Below are 24,972 nucleotides of genomic sequence, written 5' to 3' on the forward strand. Positions count from 1 at the left end.
TGAGGGAGGAGAGATGCAGGGTAGACGGTAAAGGAAGGTTTTCCACCGCAGAGGGGGTTACCTCCACTCCCAGGACAATCTGAGTGTGGAGCGAGCGCGTGGCAGTGCCGCCGCTGACACGGGGCCATGAATTATTCGTGGCGACGTAGACGGCGTCATTCAGCCGGCAGAGCAGGGCGGCGACGCAGTGCTTTAATTGTGAATTCTACGAAAGGGACGAGGACAGAGGGAGAGAATGTCTTGGACTGAGCAACTCCACCACCAAAGCAAATGACGAAATCTCTCCTGCGACGTCCCAGAGATTTACCGTCTAAATCTTTCCTACCAAACAAATATCTGCATCTTCTTTTACGCTTATCATGAATTGCTACGCGAGTTTCACAGAAACTGAAATAAGACATAATTAAAATCAAGAACATAATTATTGACATTAGTTTTCCAATTATTTTAGCGAGCAGCCCCTGAAAATGAATAAAAACTAAAAGTAAGGAGTAGAAAAATTTTTAACATGAACATGATCAAAACATCGATATCGATCGAATGAAATCAAGTCTGGAAACATATTTAGTATAATTTTAGTCGACAAAATTAAAATGTAACTCCATTAAATAAATCCACGTCTGATATGTATCGAAAAAGTAAAAACTATTGCCATTGTGCAAGAAATATACATACATGTCATTCTCGCGAGCGTTTTCAAACCTTGGGGATTAATGAAACCGTATGAGGAAGAAGGATTAAGGCCATCCTACATAGCCACCCTTAAATATCCGTTTTTCTCAATTGATGAGTCAGAATTTCGAAAGGCGGTGAATAATCGAGATATGCTTCGTGATTGGAGCATGCAATTATTCATCCAGGGATATAAATCTCCATTAATTTCACCGTTATAGCAATAATGAACAACACCGCTAAGAGATAAATACCATCAATACTTTTTTTTAACTAGTGTCCGATAAATTGACGAGATAAATGGTTCAAGCCACTGAGCAGTCAAAAACACAACCTATTCCCTAGGTATTCCAAACCTCCGTTCATGTCAATTTTATGCTTCATGATTAGCACCTCTGAAGGACCAATCCCTGCATTACGTCCTTCAATTTAACGATTCTTGGTACGATATGAATGAAAATGAAAAAGCAGGAGCAATTTCCACAATTTTACATTTATTGATACGACCGGTTTCATCAGGTTCAGCATCATCATGCTGAAAAGCGAAACCGGTAGTATTAATAAATGTAAAATTGTGGAAATTGCTCCTGCTTTTTCATTTTCATTATGTCACGTTTCCACTCCATCTCGCCTGAAACCTCAGACTAGATTCTTGGTACTCTCTCCCGAAGAAGATGTACCTGCGTCACACCCCTCGATGACAATTCATGTAATTCTTCGTGAAATTCGTCAATCTTCCCGTTTCCAACAGCTGATAATTATATCTATGACGAGTAAAACGCATGTAAAAATGAGGAGCTGCAAAAAGAGTACCCCTCCCTATCCCCCCCCCTATAAGCAGCTCAGCTTCTTCTTTCAAACCAGAATAAGAGTCCTAATGCTAACAATACACCAAGAACTACTTTTAGTGGATGATAGCATGATCTCATTGTCAGTAATTTCAAAATAAAATGAGACATTTTCATTAAGCCAAAATTTTAGAGCTATACTGATCGCAAAGATAATAAGAAAAGTTCTCCGTCTGCTCGAAAAACTTATACCGGTGTTTTATTGCATACTGACTACACCAGGTATTTTTGGCCCAGTTACAGGGGCCAATTGCTGATTTGACGAATTAAGGGGCATGAAATGTAGAAAATGTGTTTTCAGAGCCTCGACGATTAAGTAGGGCAATTCAGCACTTGCATCACATCTTACCACAATATCAATGATAATCCATAGATATATGCGAGGACCAACCTTCAAAAATAAATTCCATTCGTCATATGAACAACGTTATCATATGATAGCCTTAATCACAAATCCTTGATGCCCGGTAAACATGAATCAACAAATTTAAGTATACCGGGACTAGCCACGGTGATAACTTTTTACGGAGTCACCCGCACTGCACAAATAGTGCGAAAAATCCACAGAGGAAAAATCATTCGCCTTGACCGGTAAAGTCCACAAATTTCCACAGGGGAGAACGACGCCTTGGTAGCTTAACTGGCTAAAGCACTCGGCCGGAAATCGAGGGATCCGGGTTCGAATCCCGGTCAAGGCCAATGATTTTTCCTCTGTGGATTTTTCGCACTATTTGTGCATTGCGGGTGACTCCGTAAAAAGTTATCACCGTGGCTAGTCCCGGTATACTTAAATAAGTCCACAGCGAACACCTCTAGTGTTCAAAGTTCGGGCTTTGCTCTCCGGCTGTGGCGCCATGCGCACGACCTGGACTGCTAGTCGCATAATATGCTCAGCAGTCCATACCACCTTGTCCGGTATAAGCCACAAATTTCCACAGAGGAGAATGACGCCTTGGTAGCTTAACTGGCTAAAGCACTCGGCCGGAAATCGAGGGATCCGGGTTCGAATCCCGATCAAGGCGAATGATTTTTCCTCTGTGAATTTTTCGCACTATGAATCAACAAAGCTCCGCTGAAAATAGCATGTGAAGGAAAATACGAGAATACGAGTACGTCATACTATGTTGACTGCAAACAGCCTAGGCAACCACCATCTAGGAAAGGTTATGTGATTTCTGAATGAATAATAGTGCATTAGAAGTGTCCTAACTGCAATTAAGCTCAAATGTATTTGCCTTTTGATCATGAATAAGCTAAATCATGGTGTACAAAAAAAGTACGAATAAAACACAGTATTTCACGTATTTATCGGATTTCATTCCCAAAACGAATATGAGATTTGGTGATACATTAATTATTCCAAACGCACCTCCTTCAGTTTTACTTGCTCAATAAATCATAAATAGTCACATAACCACAGAATAATTATATTTTAAGAGGTATTCATTTTAAGCGCCGGACGGTGACGATGACTATTGGTGTATCTTTTTTCATCGACCGAACACGAAGCCAGAATGAAGTATTCATTAGTCAGTCTTCCATCTGATAGCTACAGATTTTCCAACTACATTGCTATTGAATATAATGCAAAACCTTCTCATTTCATTAAAGAGCAATAAGAATTTGAACACAAAAGTCAAAGAACGAAGCAGTATTGAAATGTTGATTGATAAGACCATCTTTACGCAAAATTACCTAAATTATCATTTTTAGTAGACATAAAACTATCATGCGGAATTACAGTGACACTACATCAAATTGAGATCATGTTCCAATTCAACTATTAAGGACTATCATTATATAAAATTGTATGGATGCATTAAGAAGCCATTGTGTAATTTCGGTACTGATCACATCCCTGAACATGAATAAACCTAAGTAGAATATATGCAACTTTTTCTATGGTTCAGTGGGTGACGGAGACATAGAGAAACCTAGACTATAAGAATAAATGAAAAAAAGTGGAGGATTTTCCTTCGAGTTAAATTTAGCAGAAACTACGTCGTCGCACTTGCATTCCCCAAGTTTGAGCATAAAGGCAATGGAGCTGCTTGATTGAATGGCAATAAATAATACCGAAGATATGCTTTAGGAGCAATTCATTCGTTATATCGTGTCCTTCATTCCAATCAATAATGCTCATATTCATTCTAGCGGACAAGAATGGTAAATAGTTTAGAGCCACAACATATGGGTGACGCTTAATATGGCTCTATCACTCATTTATTACGAACTTTTTTACTGACAAAGATGGCAGGCATTACGATGGTAAATCTAAGGCAGACCTCGCAAGTGGCTGACATGATATTCCCATTAATTCCAATCGGGTAGAGGATTACAAATCACCTATGTAACTTATATGCATGAATGAAAGAAAATGTATCCACATGGCAAATCCCATGCATTTGTAAATACAAAATATTCTTAGAACTTGCGCACTTCTATTCTGGCCGGCAGCCATCTGGACTCAAGAATATTCCAACACACTACCACCATATCTTCGCCCCCTTTTAGTCTTCCCTCGCCCAACCTCTCGCAAAACTTTCACACGCTTTTTCGGCCAGACCTAGCCAAAATACCCATCGCCTGCTCCCGTTCCCAAAACTATTACCCCACCCTCCTTCGTGCCCTTGCCAACCTACTTCCGAATCTTGCAATATTTTTCTCAATCTGAGACAATCCCTCTTTTTCCCCAGCAAATTTCGGCAAACAACCCGTTCTCTGCGAGATCCATTTGAATTGAACCAAGTGTCAAGCCAGAAAGTGAAGTCAAGACCATACCAGCCTCAGCAAAAACCAGGAATAGCATCGTATTTTATCGACGTCGAATAATAGCATATTGTGGCGACCGGGGATGCATTGGTGACGACATAACGGATAGCAAAATCCTAGCTGAAGCTTGCACCTTCGGTGTCTTCCCTAAAAATCCCATTTCCGATCATCCACACGCTCATATCTTCCACGGACTTCCAGCCTCGCAATCCAAGCGTCATTATCCTTTCCCTCCCAAACCATCCCGACTTTAACACTCCTCGATCCATTCCATCCGATTCCTTCTCTTCACTTCTCGATCCCTCCACTGTTTTTCTCTCCCTCTCTCACTTTCCTCTTTTATGCTCCTTTTTCCTCGTCTCCTACCTTCCTTTTCTCCTCTTTCCACACCAATATTTTTTCCCGTCTGCAATTCGCGTCCACCCTTTCCTTTCCCGGCAGAAACTTCCCCTCCTCACACAGACGGCTCCTTCTCTCCCTCCCTCACGGATCCACCTCTCCTCCGAGTCTCCTCCACAGCCTCTCCTCCTACGCTCCCTCCCTCCCTCCCACTCCCTTCGCTCTTCGGGCTCACCTCTTCTGCGCAAGACAGTGGGAGTGCCCTCCGGAGGCCGCGTGCCAGCCAGAAAGGGGCGTTGCCTGTCGAGCGACGAACTGTGGCCCCGCGACACGGCCTCCTCCTCCCCACCGCCCGCCCCCGCTGACCTCCCGCAGCCACCGCCACACCCCCACGTCCGCCTCCGGCCTCCCTATCTACGTCTATTTCCACCTTTCCACATGCTTCTCCCTGATATTCTAGCATTCTTACCTATATCTCAACCCTTTTTCATATCTATGCATTACGGTTCTTACCTGCAGTACCTCCCACGTGGCTACGTATTTTTAAACAACCAGACAACTTGGGAAATTCTAGATTTTTAGAGCATGAAGCAGAAAGCACGATGGCAATATTTATAGCATAAGTCCTCTCATAGGAGCATGTGACGAGAGATATCATTGTGTACTAACTAAATTTAGGAATATACTTCATTATTCTTTGGCAGAGAAATTTTAGAGGTATTACTTTTTTCGTGGCTTCACAGCAGGGAGACTTTTACGTTTGTAAAGATGATTGACGGAAATATTAGAAGAAAATAATGAGCAGAAGACGAAAAAAATCTAATTATACTTCGTACGTCTACTGTATGAATCAGGATTAGTGGCACGATTCTCAAAGAAGCTTGTAATCATAAAGACAAAGTAAACAGAGAAGTCATGCTATGAAGAGATGCGAAATTAACGGAAATATTTAAAGAAATAACTAACAGAAGAAATTAATATTCTGAGCACAAAACACAGCAACTACAATAATCAGGGATACAAGTACGATTCTCAAAGAAAATTGTAATCATAAAGACAAATTACATTCCACGAAGTCGTGCATCTCTAGAATTAGTCCGTGAGATGCAACTATTGGGTATGATAGGGGGTTTATTGTCTCCAACGACAATAGACTAAATTAAAATGCTAAAATCATAATCTAGCAACAGTTGTATTATTCGAAGCAAATATATTCTAATTCAGATTTAATTGGTTGTGTTTTCATAAAAAAACGACAGCAATTTATGTACTAGTGGCATATCACTGAATCGCCCATCTAACTGATTAAAATCCATTTCAATAATTCACTGAAAAATATATAATTGATTTTTCTCATAACTGCTTATTTACTGCACAACTCATATTGCGGTGAAGTAATTATATGTACGATTCAAGAGCGGACTAGTTATACATTAATGGAAACAGCAGTCAAAAACGGGAGAATGATAGGTAAATAACTATAATGATAAACAACCATACAATTAAATATCAATAACAATACAATTAAACCACACAATGTTGTTTTAAATATCGAAGACATCTCTACTTCATCTTCTGCAGATGCCTGCTATTTTTAATGCATATTTAGTGTGAGAATTGGTCGCCGTCAAAATTTGTCCAAACAATGCCATTGATCAGTTTTTTTTTCAAGGTTGGCAATTATTTACACGGTGTAAATAAGAAATAAAACGGAATTGAATCGAATGCAATTCGATCCACAGCTTTGGCACGAAGATTTAACGGAGCATCGCGCGAGGGCATTTTTCACATCTGTCACCCCAAATTTTGCGGTCACGGACCGGTGACGACTCCCATTTCTCTATCTCCCTGCTCATCCCGCCAACGTCACGATTCCCACGGACGTCGCCTTCCACGTCACGCACCGCCCACCCCCTCGACCCCACCGCCGCTAAAGAATGCCTCTTACTTCACTGCCGGAATGCCCCACACATCCACCAACCCATGCACGCAGGCAGCATCACGAAAATAAAAAATAAGTGATTGCCAGCACTCCTACGCCCCAGATTCTCGTCCACCCCCTGACAGAGCACACCCCAGCCCACTCTCCCCATTGCAGAAGGATACGGGCAACTCCTTTATTTCTCCGCCCGCCACTTCTTTCCACCAAGACGTCCCCGGTTCAAAATGTAACCAGCCTCCTCCACCGTGCCTCCCCCTCATCCTCAGGGCGGCCTCCGGAACATTTCCCGCGCACCGAAGGAATCGATGAAGAGGCTCCACCCACCGGCCAATGGAAGAGCGACCCGAGGCACGAAGGAACCCAATCCCACGATACACCCGCCCCCGTGGCATCCAGATACGAATCTCCCTCCATTTTCCACCCCCGCTCACCGCTCCCCTTAATACCTCTCCCTCTCTCTCTCTCTACTTCCCGTAAAAGTTAGGAAAAATCCCACCAGAGGGACAGAAGGTATCTTACCCCTTAAAGGATCACTTCCCCTCCGAACCTCACCCGATTTCGGTTTATTTCCCTCCCCACCTTGTCTCCTTCCCCTCCCTCAGAAGGCTCCCACCCCAGACCGCGACTCCCCCCCGCCCTCTCTCTTCCGCCTGGGTAATTAAATCGCCTGCCAAATGCCATTACGCGCGGCCGGGCGAATACAGAGACTTCGCGCGCCCCCTTCTTCCCCTGTCCTCTGCCTCTCGGCCGGCCACCTAGCAGTGCCACCTGGCGGGGAATCCTGGAAGCTCGCGTAGCGAGAGAGAGAGATTGAGCGCGGGAGTGTGGGAAGGCAGGAGCGGCACCGTGGCACGGTTGCTCTCTGTTTACCACGATCAGAACGGTTGACGACACCGGTCCAAACAGAAGCGACGACCCACAGGCAGCAGCAGGAGGAGGCGAAGCCGCGCGGCCAACTGACGGGAGTTGCGAGAGGGGACGCCCGAGAACCCTCCGGGCAAAGCAGCGCTGTTGACACTTGGCGAACCTTATAATTCGACAACGAAACCATCGACCAATAGCATTCCCAACGACCCTCGAACGCGAGGAACCCTCAGAGGGCAAACCAAGAGGTTCGCAGTCGGGTACCGTAGAAAAAAAGGCAACTTGACATCGGATATTCCTCGCTAAATATTTCCGGAGACCGTAGCAGTGGCAACTCCAAAGGAGGAAATATCCTTGTAAACATCTGTAGCCAGACGAAGGGATTCACTCTAGGGTCTCCGAGAGGACCAGCCCAGTCGACGCCGGAGCTTCCTCACCAGAGGCCACCGGAGGCAGCGGATACTCCGAGGACGGTGTAAGCGAGAAGGGGAGCCAGGCCGCCCGGGGAGGACGGAGAGAGCAGCCGCCACGGATCCACGGACGTTCGCGGTGAAAAGCGAGGCGGACCCCGTGGAGGAGTCCGACTTCGCGGGAGCGGCTGCCGCCGGCGCAGACGCGACTCCCGCCTCGGACGTGTCTTCACCGCACGCGACCACGGCCGCCGAGTACCCTGGGCCGCCGGGGCCCTCCCAGCCCCCACCGCCTCCACCGCCGCCGCCGCCGCCGCCCTTCAAGATGGACGACGAACAGCCGGAGGATCTCTCCATGAGCCGCATGGTGAGTGGTGTTGGTTGACGTGAGTTGGGAAGAGGAGAAAAAGGAAAGGTAAAAAGTTGGAGGCCAGGTCCCCCGCTCTATAGCAGGGATGTTGGATCGGCCATGGCTTTAAGTGTTTTAAGTGTGTGTACTTGTCGCGCGGATAACGCATTGGATTGCAGGGGCGCTTATGGTGACGACGACAGTGGTGCTGGTGAAGGATGGAAGGATGCAGACGTACTGTCCGTCCTCCCCGGAATGTTTGGAACCATGTGAAACCCTTCTCATTACCCCATCCCTTCTCCAGACACAACATGTCCAATCATCTTAACAACCATTACAATACAATGTCAGTACCACACGACAACATCCTCCATCGACAGCAAGTTTAAATCAAAAAATCCAGATCGTACAGTGAAAGGTCAGATTGTATTAATGAGTGGCATTAGCATGTCAGTGGAAGAAATAGCCGAGGTGAATTTATAAAAGAAAGTCGATTTTATTAGCAGTGTATCAGTGCCTACTTGTTTTATATTCAGTGAGGAGTTAGTTTCTAAATTGACATTAACCATCCAACCAAACATCAGACAAACCTTTATAGGTTTAAGTTCAACGAAATAACGCTCGTTACGCTACAATAATTAATTTGTCCAAAAATCATACCGACAGTATATTATACTTAAACATAAAATGTTTTAGGAGTATCAAGAAAGTTTTATTGAGTGGCATTAGTCTTACTAAAAGTTTATTTAGCTATATTAGCGACAGAAAGACGAATTCCTTTTTGATGAAAATTTTTAGATATTGAAATTAATACTTTCAATTTTCAACGATAATAAAATTTATTTTTATAGCTTGTTATTGGTTCCAATGTTACTACATCATCTTCAAGGCGGTAACATTGAAACCTAGGTCGAAATAAATCTGATAACAATTGCAAGTATTTATTTCAAAATGCAAAAATTCAACACCATCACGCTTCCATCTTCGTGTTTTATGAGATTACTCAGGGGAGAGACCACTATTTTTACGCCTGGGGTCTAATCGTTTCCTCAAAGATCTTTCCAGAAAACCCTTTCAGGGACCCACCACTCAGAATTCTACCTCTGCAGTCTCCCCTCAAAATCCCAGCCTCCGCCCATCTCAATGCAATGCCCTCCCTATCTCCTCTTGTTTACCCGTCCTCCGCTTCCACGCCGTTTTACCTTTGGCTTCAAACCACCCCTTTGCCCACCTTTCCTCCCTCCCAGCCGCACACCCGCCCTCCCACCCACGACACTCCTCCCACAACAACCCGCCTCCACCTCACTGGCCTCGCTCACTTGTGCCCGCCTCCTTGTTTCGCCGTTGCGATTCGAAAATAAATAAACAAATAAACAAGAGGCGTTGGTTGGTTTGCGCCGAGGCGGGCGGCGACTCGGTGGTTGGCCCGAGCCCTCCACCCTCCCTCCCTCCCCCGACGCCCTACCTATCCTGTTTCGCCCTCGGGAGGCGCTCCTCAACAACATTCGCTCCGCCTGCGCGCGACCCTCCCTCATCCGTCGCCTCCCACTAAACATTTCCACCCTCCTGTTTACCTCCCCTCTTCCTCTCTCTCTCTCTCTCTTCACATCATCTTCGCTTTACCCCTTCGCTGTTCCCCTCTTTCTCTTCCCCTTTCGCAAACTAACCCTCCCCCTCCGGCCAAAACACCAAGATATATAGCGCAACACCGTCGCGCGCCACAACAACAACCCCTAAACACGCGGGGGAGTTTAGGTCGCCCGACTAGGGTGCGGCGCGGCGGCTGGGGTTCAGCCGGCGGGGAGCGACGCCTTTTCGGGCGCGCGGCTGTGCTTGCGGTGGCGCCCTCTCGGCCCAAAGACACGAGACGTTCAGATCATTCCTTAAGGCCGTTTTATGAGGTGCAACTTTTTCTGAACGGATGAAAGCCTCTGACACTGTTCACGTCCAATCAATGGGTTATCGTGAAATCGTTTACACAATTTCCCTCATATGGTGCCTACACAAGATATTTTACAAATAAATGCTCCAAAATTACTGAAAGAGGAAATCGTGAGAGGATGCAGACAGCCCAAGTAACTTGCAGCAAAAGAATAGCAATGTAATTGGTTAGTTGGAAGAACTTAGATCGTATACTTGCGGAACTTCTAAGAGCTGTCACAACTGTTTAGGATATCAGATTATATCATAGCTCATGCTGAAAATACACATTTGGAAGTTCTAAAAGTTATTGAAAGAGTTTACATGGTCTCATTGCATGACGATATACTTGCTGCTAGTTTCTTGCGCTACATACGTGGCAGTGTAACCTCACTCGAAACGTCGAAGAAAATGAAATGTTTCCTTTTTCTATCACTAAATTGTTCGGTTATCAGTGAAACACATAGGTTAGTGGTTTCATTAGATAAGATCGGATACGTAAGTCAAAGGCGTCCCAGTCCAGCGAGATACTTATTTGGTTTCTACTCCCTATTCTTATGTAAGACCATATGCATGTCACGACAGAAAGAATAATTCTAGAGTTACATAGGTCTTTAACTTTTCGGGTTATTCCAAAAGGTAATTTTTGCACAATTTTACGGCTAGCCAGGTAATTGCATATCTTACGACGGTGATACATGCACATAATTTGTCTCGTCAACCATTCCATTTCCGGGCTCAGACAATTATATTCACTCAGCTATCTTTATAAATAAAAAGATCATTCTCTGAACATTTATCACAATTAACTAACATTGGAACATGCATTGTGTATCCCTAATTTTTAACAAAGTGATGGCTATTATATTTCACCCCAATGGGAAGCGTAATTCACTTTACAATAATATAAACCCTCGATTCTTTAATTTAAATTACTTTTGCTTTCAGCGAAGCGTTTTAAATTATAGTTTGAAATATTATTTATATATGCTGGATATTGAGATTAATAGTTAATTTCATAATTTATATCAATTCGGCTAAAAATAGATTGGATAAACATATCGCCTTCCTATCCCGAGGAATAGTGTTCGAAGCTCGACATCTGTGCATAGGTTTAAAGGATTCGCGACCCAATAACGGGAGATCTACGATAATCAGCCCTACGTTTAGAATGGAAAGAAGCTCCGACTTCTTACATTTATCTCTCCACGCTTTCGCCATTCCTCAATATGCCTTTCCAAACAATTCCAATGTACCAAAAAAAAATAAAAGCAAATCATCAATCCAAAAAATCACAATCGACCCAAAACATATTTAAGTAGGTAGGTTAACTGTTTTTCGACAAGCCATTTAAAACGTCGGAAAAACTATGATAGACGAAAGAACTCGTGAGTTTATAAGGCTTGAACTAAAAGGTTTATTTCAATGCAATTTAAATTATTTATGCATCAACATTATAATATTTTCCATTAACAAACAAAATCGATCCTTATGCCAAACAGTATTCCGATTCTAATTCAAGTTAAATAAAAATTAGCTCAATCAAAAAAGTGCTATTACTGCCGTAAAGATAGAACAATATTCAACATTCTAAGCTTTTAAACATCTTTCAGAGAAATAATAATTTTGCACAATCCTTCCGTTTTGACCCTATATCAGAGGGTTCGAAATGTTACATTCCTTCCCATCCGATTAACATGTGATACATAACCACCATTCCGGGGAACGACAAACCATCGACGGATCGCAGCGCAACCCGACCAGGCCGCCAATCTACGAGGAGACCACCCACTAATCTTAATTCTAGTCTTTGCTTAAAAGATAATGCACTCTTCAAAAGTGTTCGACGCCAATTCAAGCGTCAAACCTTTTGAATCAAGCTTGCGACAACGCAAGCAGGCCAAATGCATCAATTTCTAACGTAATGATTCTATAGTGCCCTCAAATATTTCTGAGGACGCGAAAAAGAGCAAACATGATTTTTCTCCTATATATTTTTTTTGTCGATTCCGTCTATCGAGCATGATGAGTATTCCTGCTCGAGGACGGCATTTGCCGACGAGAAGGGAGGGCTTTCTTCCGGTAGTAAGACTGTTCAGGTTAGGCTCTCAAGAGGTACCAGATTGCGGCGGCGACTCCGCACGTTGCCGCGCGATGGACGCCTTCCCCGCCGGGAGAGTCGCCGCCTGCCGTCCCCCGGTCGGGGACCACGTGGACGTCGTTCCCGCCCGGTCGCCAGCTTTGGGGTTTCCCGGCAGGGATTCGGTCTCCCGCCCGCCTCGGCTGACGGAGGCAGAGCGCCGAGCATCACTCGCCCGCCGGACATCACAGGCGGCGCCACGGTTCCCGCCTGACCGCCGACGTCGGACTCATGCGGCCGATGCAATAGGAACTCGAGTACGTTGTGCTACCATTGTCTCAATTGCGGTTATACCAAGGCCCCAAACTACTCCCACCACGCTCAAATGCCATTTTCTGTGAAGGTATTTCATGGCAAGTTCTTTCTAAAGTATGGGATTTCTCTATTGTCCGCCAGATTCTGTGCACTAAAACTTTGATGAGATTCGGATCACTTCCTATTTGTAATACAAGGAGATAAATACATTTTCTCTAATAATATTTCATTTGCCCTTGATGATGCACGTTCAATTTACCTTGGGAATACTTCATTATTCATATTAAAAAACCATATTCTATCGTTTATGTAAATAATAATCTCATTGATCTGCAAGGTTTTTTACTAGTCAATTCGGATGGCATTTTGGGGCATAAATATAAAATTAAAAGCTATAATAAATTAATAAAATTTCTATGTCATTCAAGTAATTCATAGAAAATGATGCGCCACTGAACAGTAAAATTTAAAATAACTACATTTTAACATAATAAGTTAAATTGCTTGATGATGTTTAAGGGAATAAAATAGCCAATGTGCTTGAAAAAATCTTGTTGGAAGTTGTGTCACTGAAAGGATGAACGCTAAATATAAGAAACATCTATTATTACCAGTAGGATTTGGGCTGTGTCTGTCTTCCGTCTCTGATTTCTTTTGCAGCGGATGAAAGAAAAGGGAAGCACCAAAAGAGAAAGGAAACCGGAGAAGATCACGACATAAGATGTGATGATCAGGCTTAATGCAAACCCTGCTACTTTGAATTGGCGGAAGGAATCCCTGCTGGGACTAGCATTCGTGCGCGGTATAGATGAATTGGTGACCTCGAGTTTCCATACAACCGACATCGCTCCTGAGATTGGAGCACGAAGACAAACGTGTCAAAGGTAAGAGATTAAAGACTTTCCTTTAACAAGCTTTGAAGTGTATTGTCGTCATAAATGCAAAATTTAGACCCACTGGTGGGAATCGACAAAAAAATACGACCGAAACTTATAAACTATTTTTTCGAGCGAATGAAGCTTCACCGCTTACCCAATCTACTTTCTGTTAGCCAGAAATTAAATTCCAATCCAGCACACCATGGAAAAATCAAACATACCAACAGCTACTGAAATTTTAACGACTAAATATTAATTCATTTAGTTGAAGAAAAAACAACAACAAATTTAGACTTTATTTCTTAGCAAAGGACGCCAGTTTTCACTTGAGTCTATATCAAAACAACCGACTCTCGCAATAAAAAAATCAGAATCCAATTAGTTTAAAAATCCAGATTGCAAGGAAAAAGTCACAGTGAAAATAACTCCTTAAATTAAGTACCATGTTGAGTGAGTTTCCGCGCAGAAATTTTATGTTAGCTGATTATCAAAAAAATCATAAAAACCATTTGGTTATTAAGATATAATGATAGAAACGCGTTCTGCACTATCTCAGTCGTGACATATAACAAGCCAATGGACTTAACACGCTTGAAATAATTTTTAGTTTCCTCCTTCCTTTACCTGCCGATTTTTTCTGGGAAAAAATGCAAAAGAGTATGAAAAGGTATTGCGACCAATTTCATCGATGAAAATTCTTATGCGTAAGAAAGTTTTCGTCCCTGTTCTCCAGCATTTTATTAGAAGGTGGTAATTATTATTTTGATTTTCTAATGGTAAATTCACAACATTACTTTTCATCGACGTAAAAAGGAAAATAATGGTATTTTTCCCCTACCATTCGACATGAGTTTCTCGCATATTCACGCTTAAATAAAAACAGTACTAGAATTGAAATTGAACTTACGACATGAGATAGCTAACACACGAATTTCTATTTCATTGATGTAATGGTAATTCATATCTGAATCTGGTCTGTATCTTAATGGTCGCGAGGAAGAATTCATGAATATCGGGAGCCAATCGAAATAACATTTTCTTAATTACTTAAAAGCGGCAAGTCTATATTACCAAATAGTATTGTAATCATGCTTCGTAACTAAAGGTAACGGAAACTTTGTAAAGAAATACAACAATGCCACCAAAAATACATCGCAAATTCCAAATAGATTTGAGGTGGCTTTTAAGGTAAATTTGATGAAATAAAAATAAATATTAACCAAAAATTTAAAAAACTTGATTCGGTGGCGATAATTAGACTGTTTCTACGATTGGTGGGTCCAATTCAACTAGTAGCTATTGCAACCAACCCGCATAATAACGTTTTTCATGGGCCTGGAATCCGGTGAATTTTAATACCAGTGCATTATTCCACTTCCAATTAAGATTAACGGCCGAAAAACTGCGTTGCTATTTACAAAACTTCCACGTTTTTGTGCCTTTTTTTCGCTCGGTTTCATTCAGCCTTACATTGCTAAGGAAAAAAATTACGACAGAAAAAATTTAGTTCCATTAAACAATTTAAAAAAGGCAAATTTTTTTATCTCAATTGTGCAGTCGCCGGTCACAAAAGTTCGGATAGGTGTCGATAACCATCGATATACCACAGTAAAGGGCCCCGAAATATATCTATATGGTATTCCATTACGTCAGCCCGGTAGATGGTTTCACATGGTCATGCACAGCTCCCTAACTATATGAATGATTAGTTTGTGATTCCAAGCTGCCGCAGTTTAGTCTATAAGGATACTAAGCGGGCGTAACGGCATTTATGACCGACATAAAATGTTTGAAATCAGATTATCTACCTGATTAATTTGATAAGTACTCGGATTTGATATAAGTCGGTATTTTCTTCAGGAATCAGTATCTGAATGCCACAAAACGACATTGATTTACGGATGGCTATCGATATCTTCCGCCGGTTAGAATTCTAAGAGAGTTTACCGATAGTTTTCAAAAGAAAACTTACAATCTACAATAATGCTAACGAAAATAAAACGGAAAAATCGTTATATCTCGTTACAAGCTTAGTGAAAACAATTATTATTTTTATAAGGAACTCGACATAACTAAAATTTTCCATTTGATATTTTTTGTCCGATTAACATCTCTAGGCGTGCGCATCGGAACATAAGTGGCTGTCTTGCTACCCGTAAAACCGACTCTTCAAGCATTGACCGAATTCATCCTCATCGGCCTCCCCAGAGTGAGTTTTCCACCCACTTATCCTATTCCTACTCTTAGGCGCGCCATGAGATTGCCCAAAGGCAGTCGGATGTCCATTAATGGGGTGGTATTAATTATTCTAATTGTAATAGGGAAGGTTATTGTCCTCCTTTCGTCTGCACCCCAGACGCGATGCCCCCCACGGGAGAAAACTCGGGAACCAATTCGGAGGCGGAAACGACCGTGGCCAACAAAGCATCATTGACGGAGCTACAACTCACGACTAGCAAGTCGGTGAGAAGTGATTATCGTTCAAAAGGAATGGAAAAGAGGTCTCAAAAGGAGTCTCTACCTAAAAGGATTTCGCGAAGAATGGGTCAAGCGTTTTCAGGATTTTTTCAGCACAGACAATCCAACGAAGGACAAAATTTTCTTCACTCAACCTGTTTGGAAATTCGGAAGCGGCGATCTACAGTTTTCTTTGGTCTCGATAAAAATTACATCCCAAGAGGGAGATAAATTCGCAATCAGGTTATTTAATACACGGAGTTAAATGCAACTTTTATCGGACGGAAATAAACATCACCACTTCTTTTACAAATCTGAAATAAATAAGATGCCTTTTTGAATATCTATGTAAAAAGACCATCACAATTCGGTACATTTTCGCCGAAAAGCTTCAAGAACCTTTCATGCGCAATAGTAAACCATATGTAATTTTTTAAATGATACATTCGCAGAATGAAGAAGAGTGATACAAAAATTCTGTGAGTGGTGAAGTAATTGCTAACATCGATAGGCCGCAAAAGGTACCTTAATAAGGCTAACTAAATAGAAATTGAGACCCATTAATCCGTAAGTTGCGGTCAAAGCTAAATCACGGTGAAATTTATGATGATATGAGTAAAAACATATAAAGTCATTCAGGTAAGTCGTGCGGAGATAGAGAGATCATTCTGATGCTTATTCAATTTGAAGTTCCAGGAATGAATGGTGCAGTGTTTAAACTAATACTGGAAGTTTAATTCTTGATTACGCTACAGGCGCGCTTCGTTGAAATTTTAAGTTGGCGAGACTCCAGAAGGATCTGACAGCTTACCGTAGCAATGCATAGACAATATAAATATTTGGTGATGCTGAGATGGATACCAATGAGAAATGAGATTCTGAGATGAATGGATCGTTTGAGAAATTTTTTTGGCTTAGTAGGAAAAACATATTTGAAATTTTTAAGGCATGACATACCATGATTTAGAAAAACGCAGATTAGAATAGCCTATAGATCAAAAATGCTGCCAGCTAAGCGAAAAGCAATTTAAATAATCTATAAAAAAACTGTTATACCATAAAAAATATAAAACTTCGTTAAAGTATTATTAAATATTGTTACAAACATACATACATAGTATTTCAAACCTAAGATTTGTATACAGGAGTCCTCAATTTCCCCCTATCCGAAGCTAGTTCTTAGACCTCTCTGTACCTCTGAGGCTCTTTCTCCACGTATCCTTCTTCATCTGTCCGAGGTACTTGTCCCCTGTACCTCCTACAGGGACTTTGCATTCAATTTTTCCTTCCATTATGTTTCCCGCGTAACTGCTGCGTCACATTACGGGCCCATACAAGGTTAACTACGAATTATAAGTACATCTCTTGGACACTAATAGAGTCTTAAGACCAAGGTAGGTCGACTGTAGTTTTCGCCTTCCAGTTTATTTACGGTTGTTCTATTTTATTTTTATTTTCATTAAAATGACAAGGAGAAAAGTCCTGAGGCTTTAATGAAATATATAAATCATGAAATTTTATGTTTAAATGTCTGTCTCGTGGAACACATAGATATGGCATGTCAATATTATTATTATTATAGTATTCTGCCGAATACGATAGGTTTCCATGGGGCACTACAGAAGTGATCTGGGAGCCTCTCTTTCCTTCCAGCACTGCCTTCTTCAATTCACTGTATAGTTAATTACTTTAATTTGATGTAAAAACGAATCCATTGCGATGTACAGATTACATGCTCTTGATTTTATTCTGAAGTTGCTATTTAGATCGCCTTACTTTACTTACATTTTATTTTTACTATATGATACTAAATATTTTAATCGGCGAATAGATTTGGCTGTTTTGTCTAAATTGCGCAATTATTTTGTCATTTTTCTTAGCTATTTCATTTCCCTCACGCTAACGTGTACACATGCAGTAATGAAGCTCAAAAGTATAAAATTCTCAGCGTTGAGTACACGCCATAAATTGATATCATTGCCGCTTCTTGCCTTTCCTTAAGTGTTGAGGGGTAGATTTCTCAACAAATACCTTCCTTTACTATCTTAACTTTCGATGAGTGAATGTCTTTTCAGTGTTAATTTCCTTGCGTAATTTTTAGCTGAAAAGTTCTTCGTGACAACGAACATGGTCTCTCTTATGCATCCAAGATCAATAATTTTGGAGTGGCAATCGAAAATTTTTACCGTTACAATTACTATTTTATTTTGTTTATAGGTGAGAATGAAAATCTGGTAGTATTTAGGAAGAAAAATTAAAAACTTGGCTTCCTTACATTCCTATCTCATACAAATGGAACTAAAAAGAATCCGTTTCTAACTATCAAATTCACCAAATGCCGCCGTAGTGAATATATTGAAGAGAACTATTTCCAGTTATAATGTTTACCCCTATTTTGGGACTAGACCCCGTATCTTTGGTTTTGATAGCCTCTCAGTTATTTTCTAAACATTCTTTTTAAGTTCATTTTTTTAATTAAATTATTTCTATAATTATAAATAACTTTGAATTTTACAAATTTTATACAAAACTACATGATTTATAATTAAACATTTTTGAATTCACAATCTATGTTGATGTATCCTACCCGTTTATGCCCCAACGACAAATTCGGTGTGTGTTAAAATAAATCTCCTGGCTACTTCTCTTTTTTGTGTTCTTCTACTCTTTACAAAAGCGACCGTGAATGAGATTGTTAAAATCAGTGCAAGAGGTTATTGCGGTAATAATTTCTGGAAACAGACAGTAACACAGCAATCATAATGTTCCTCTAGTTTTACCCCATCGGTTTTTTTCACTTCGTAGTAGTTTCGCCCATGGCTAAATGATCATCTTGAGTGCGAAGGGAGGTGTAAGCTTCAATGCAGACAAAGTTTTAATGCTTACGCTTGCGAAGACCCGGTCAAAGGGGCTAATTACCGCAATTGTACAAGCCATAAAATATTGATGGTGAATAATATTCACGCATACGGATATGCATACTACTAAAACAGGTCACAATTACATGCGTTGAATTAAAATTTTCTCTGGTGGCAACTGAACGGAAAAGATGACTTAACGCAATAGATGAGTACTTCAAATGTACTGGGAAGGATACAGCGGGGCATCACAAGAACCCAGATTCTTTTATTAAAGAAAATATATTATTTTGAGGCAAAGTTCCAAGAAATAATAGGGCTCAAAATTTTAACAAGTATAATCATAAACAGATTCTAGGGCGGCGCAACGGGTCACACGATCATTTGAATTGCAACATTGCGGTGGTAGTCACGGTGATGAACAGACTCAGCGGCGCAGGGTGTGAACTAGCTATCGGTGGTGCGGCAGGGCAAAGATATAACGGTCACTATTGCACTACCCAAAAAGCAACATGTACCTATATCCCGCCAGAGAGTCTTAAATTATACATAAAATATCGAGAGAGCTTATTTTGAGTAGGTTAAGTGTAATTTTATGTGTAGTACGACATTTTTGTGAATCTCCTTAGCAATAATTTTAGGATGCATAGAAATGGAATGCATGATACGTGGAAGAATTATTTTCGCTAACGAGCGTTCAAAAATTTCTTACACATATATATAAGAAATTCACATGAAGAATCGATAAATATCTAAATATATAACGACAAAAATAGAAGTGAACGAAAATTGTTTTGTTTCTGCTATACTTCGCTAAAAATCACTATCATAAGCAATCCAACGACTTGTATTGTTCTCTCGCACGCACATTGAAAGGGTTTAGAGCTATATCGCGTTTCCTCTACCAGATCCGTTGGCAACTCGTCCTATAGTTTCCAAATTTTTTAAAACAAATTTTAGTAAATAATTACACCATGTTCACAGATCGCTGTCACTGAGCATTTCTACTACCGGTGAGGAACGAATAGAAAATTTCAGCGGCAAAATAAAAAAATAGAGTAGGAACAGCTGCATGAGCCTTAAACTATGTGGCAGTATTTTGGTATGAATAACCTATAGTCTTTGAGTATCGCGTCCGCGCCATAGTCCAAAGAAATCCTTTGCCCTATACAACATATGTTCTACGATTAAACATTGATTCAGATTGTTAATCTCCAGGAATAAGGCCAATCAATTATCAATAGTTAGCCATCCGTTTGCGCTGTACATATTCACGAAGTGTCCACAGCGCGAGAGTGTCACTGAAGGTCGTACAGGCCAAACACGTATTATTGCGTGATTAGCAATACAGAGAGAAAAAGACAGCTTTCAGTGACCCTGGAGTCAATCATTAGTTGCCTTTAATAATTAGGCGCAAATTTTTGACGATGTAATGCGCACGTATCTATATTTAGAAGCCCTATTCACCTATTTCTTAGGAAACAAACCATAATTCTATTACGTCAGAAACAGTTATTGAATCATAACTATATTTTTCAGAACCTGGTTGGTTTTAATATCAAAAAAAAGTTTTCTTCACTTGAAATGCTAGTGAAAAATGAAGACTATAGCTAAAAATTCCAGAATGAATCACACAAAAGAGTCAGTTTAAAAAATTCAATTGCAATTCCTAGATTTGTAGGGACCTTGAACACCATGTTTTTTCATATATTGGCCAATTACATATACATTGTAGAAGAAATAGAAGAATAACATTCACGGTGATTCTTTCCGGAGATTACATGAGCATGAACTCCATTCACGATCTCATCGGTGGAGGCTACCCTGAACGCATTGAAAGTGCAGCAGAGTGCCATTGCGATATGCTGGGCTGAAAATTGACATTGTAAGGATAAAAACATCCACCCACAGCCATGATTTTCATAACGATAGCTCAGTATGACAGTGGCATGATAAACGCTACGTAAAACTACAACCGGAAGAATCCATAAAGACAGTAAGCAGGGTCAATCACGGAATTTTGACAGCTTCATTCTCCACAATAATTATACGTTAATTATCAACCACTGTTAAACGCAATGAATGTGCATAATGATTCGTATTCATCTCCGTATTTTCCATATAAAGATATTGGGAAAGGTTCGAAAATTTTACTCTAAACCATAAAAGTAACAAGTCAAGGATAATATTGACATTATACGTTTAAAATTATGCATTTATTGCGAGCTTTCAATGTGTAAAAATGCGTACGGATACAGATATTTAAAAACATAAAGCTCCCAATTTTCAGCATCACAAGAATTTGCCCAAATTTTAAAACAATTGTTATCCTACAAAGTTGCAAGTAACACATATTAGGGCATATTGACTCCCAGTTAGCGGTAAATATTCAGCGAAGTTATTGGTAGTGAACTTCCTAATCACAACGGCCAAATAATGAAAAATAAGTGATGTGATTTATCATAAAGTTACCGTAAGAAATCTGAAGGTGTAAGTTTTCATATCTAAGGCAACTCACTATCTACGTTTAACTCTACGACTGCAGCCTTTCATTTTTTTCTAAGCATGGAATTGAGTTTTCATGACATAAATAACATTACCGATCAGTGGACGACATAATGGTGTATGAGTACGCGAAACTAGATTTTTTACCTTCTAAAATTTTTCCTTGTTTTATTCTGGTGCAATCAGGCAGGTGTCTTATTTGAGAGGTCAAAACCATGTACATACCACGGTAATTGTTCACTCAGGGTTGGGTCACGAGAGCGAGTAGCTGAAGTAAGCGTTTCTCATTTTAGATATATTTTCATAAGTGTTCATAAGAGAAAAATAAGCCAAAGATAACTTCAGCTGCAGTGTCTAGCTTGAACTTCCATGTAATTTGATGGCGAAATAGATAGGAAATGGACTTATCTTTCATGCATAATTGAAACATATCATTGTCTCATTCTTAGTGATAAGCGTTTGCATTATTTAACGGAACTACATTTATTAAGGTAGTTGTATCAAGAGAGAAAATGTAATCAGGATTCCTATCCCAACAGAATGTTTTGGATTTTCAGTTCTGAAGTAACTTCGGAAAAACACGTTCAAACGAACCATTCTAATCTTTTTTTCTGTTTACTGCATTGGCAGCAATCCGACTTTTAATTCTTTTAATGCCAGTTCAAATTGACGGAAAATATCTTTGCTGGCAACACAGATATTGTCCGTTTCACCTAGCAAAATTCAAGTCACAAGCATGTATTTTTAAGATCCATCCAGTACCTACAGCGAATCTGTGGATATTGTAGGCCTATTATCTATCATTGGGATGCTACTGATGAGTGCGTAACTAAAATCTCGATTTTTTTCAAGCGGAGAGTTTCCTTTATCGAATGTATTATTTTATTTCTTCCATTTTCATACTAGACCCTCTATTGCTTTCCTCAGCATCCCATTACACCATAGCATCGCCTCCATTCATTTTTAAGCCCCTGAACAGCGTCTAACTTCTCCCATTTATTTCTCACAATGCCCATCACTTCTGCGCTTGCTTTCTTTACCGTACACATTATTTTCCTCTGCCCCATTAAGCATCATACCGGAGGAAAACTGCATGCTTACTCGAATAATTAAGAAACTTTTCGCAGCATGAGCTCGGCATTCGAAGTAGTGCCTTCTTTCGGAACGGGCAACTTCACAACAAACGCTCAAACCAAACGGTTATGAGGTCCCAGGGCCTCTATAGAGGCTCACTTGAGCTCAAATAGCTTAAACTTCCCGTCTTCTCCCCTTTGATTGCACGGTTCACGTCCGGGATCGGTGAGCCAAATACGGCATTCCGAAAAAAAAATCCATCTCAAAATCGAAAACTTGCAAAACTTGATTAAATATACAGGTATTTTTCCGCAATATGCGAGAAGTTTTTAAGACATATTCCGAGATACTAAATATTCTTCAATTATTCTAAATTAAATCTTTCAACCTAATGATATATTCTAACAAATAGTCATTAATCTAGACGAAAATGCTCTATTTTACCAAGTAAGTTAATAGAGGAATGAAAATAAAATAAATGTTCCATAAATTCCTTATTTACTTCCACTAAAAACTTTTCACAGGTAGGACGTTGCAACTTCAGTACTTTACTTTCAGTGCAGAATGGTTCTTATTACATAAACTCAATGCATCATTCAAATTGTAATAAGAGTAGTAATATCGAAATGAGAGTATTTATATACCATGACAATTTATTAGAGACATTATAAAGATAAGAGTTTCCCATAGTTTCCCATAATTTGTTCCTTTGATTTAATTTGTACGTCTTATGAAATATTTTCATTTTTAAGAAGCAAGACAAGAGTTGTAGGAAGGCAAAATACACTCGATAAGGTAAAACCCAAGAACTACAAAAGAAGTTACAACTGTCCCCGCAAAATTATTTTCTGGCATATAACTGTGATGAATAGCATATCAATTACGGAGGGCTCATTGTCATTATCGTAGAGCCCAATGATGATGCCGTACTTACAATATTCATCATTCCATTTCACTGGAGGCTTTTTCGCAGAGATCTGACAAAATTATTTCTTTAGCTGACTCATCACACTTCACCATTCAGCTAGAAATGGACTCGTAATCGCGCAATATTTTCCGCGGACTGAACTTCAAGTCCCTCCCCCATCCTACACCACGGGTAGAAGAGGAGAGCCTTAATATAGGGAGACGGATCCTACAGGGCAATTAAGAGTCATTCTCCGTGATTGGATCACCTGCTGAGAAATTCACCCCTTCACCGACACCCAGCCACTTCTCTCTTCCACTTTTTACCCACCCCGGGTGACGCAGAGAGAGCCCTCGAACCCAAGTGATTGATTGATTGCAAGTCTCGGAGACAGAGCGGTAAAGACACGTCCAATCACCGAAGACTCACCACGCCAAAGCATTAGAATTTCGCTGCCTAAGGCCTCTTGATCCCTTTGAAGGCTCCCGCTGATTGCCGCCCGAAAACCCACGGCATTTAGAGAGGGTGGAAAGGAAGGAAGAGAATTTGAGCAGGGGAGAGAGAGGGAGAGGGTGGCACGGTAGTGAGCGAGTCAAGGGCAAGGAAAATTCAGGAGTTTAAAGTGAGGGTTGGAGAGGGGTGAGAGGGTCCTTGGGAGTGGGAAGGGGACACATTGGGAGGAGGAAAATAGAGAAGGGGGATTAACGACTACTCTTCGCGAGGCGCCGCAAAAAAAAATCTTGCCTCAAAATGGTGATAAAGCTCGGTTGTTAAGGAAACATCGCTCCGGGCCATTATGAACGTCAATCTCGCGAGGGATTTCCACTGAGTGAAGCGATTTCAAACAAGTAAGCCGCCGATATATATTATGCGCGGGCAACACAGCAGACTTGAGCGAGGGCCGGGATGGCAGTAGAGGCGTGTGCCCTGCTCTGCTGAATCGAGGCAGACTTTAAAAGGGTTGATGGAAAATTAATAGGCACGGGACATCATGAAGTTGAAACAGATAAAATATCTGAGCTCGTCTCCAATTGATTTCTCACCAGATGGCACTAACGATGGGGGAAGTGATTAACTTTGTCATGGCGATGATAATTGTGGCATGTACTGATGCTGGTCAATAGAAAGAGCAATAAATGGAATATTTGACGGGAACTTTTACACATGGAGTTGCTAGGACCGAAAATTGGACAAAAGAGTAAAATAAATATTTCACCAATTATTGTCAACTTATTCAGGACACATCAGCAGGAAAGTTAGCAATCAATAGAGCACCTAACAGTAGAGAAATAATAACAAATTCCCTAATTGTTTTGAAAGAACGCCTATTACGCGAAAAGGGCATTGCCGGATAAAGAGGGTGAAAAGTCCCCCTCCGGGATTTTTCCCGTACTTGGGGTATGCGATTTGACATCAAATTGGACAAACTTCCCCACATTTCCTGCCCGCTAGAGGCCTACCAGGGCCGGCTAGATCGAAAATATTATTTTCACTCTTTTTTTAATATCTCGGTCAAGAAGGCATATTTTTTAAGCGGTTTGCAGCATTTGAAACCTTATTTAATGGAGCAGATTTCCAATTATTTTCAAGAACTTTGAGCGGGGCAAGAAGGTATGGCGTTGATTTTAAAATTTCTAACGCATGTTTTTATAAAATATGTTTGATATGGCAAAAAAGAAAAAACGTTTTTTGGAGGTGTTTTTAATACCTATCGGCTGGCGTATTGAAAAAATAATTTTTAGGTGGTGGAACATCGCGAAAAAATGCGATTAAAAATATGCG

General features: G+C 40.7%; 1 long non-coding RNA gene across 1 annotated transcript in view; it reads left to right on the forward strand.

Annotated features, from left to right (window-relative positions):
- The first annotated feature begins 9,099 nt into the window (after positions 1-9,099).
- LOC124161831 overlaps positions 9,100-24,972 on the forward strand; it is a 47,154-nt gene continuing 31,281 nt past the window's right edge. Inside the window, exon 1 of the long non-coding RNA XR_006865413.1 lies at positions 9,100-13,395. This is a non-coding gene — a long non-coding RNA (uncharacterized LOC124161831). The remainder of the gene's footprint in view (positions 13,396-24,972) is intronic.

The sequence above is a fragment of the Ischnura elegans genome, chromosome 1 (genome assembly GCF_921293095.1).
Source record: "Ischnura elegans chromosome 1, ioIscEleg1.1, whole genome shotgun sequence".
NCBI classification, from domain to species: Eukaryota; Metazoa; Arthropoda; class Insecta; order Odonata; family Coenagrionidae; genus Ischnura; species Ischnura elegans.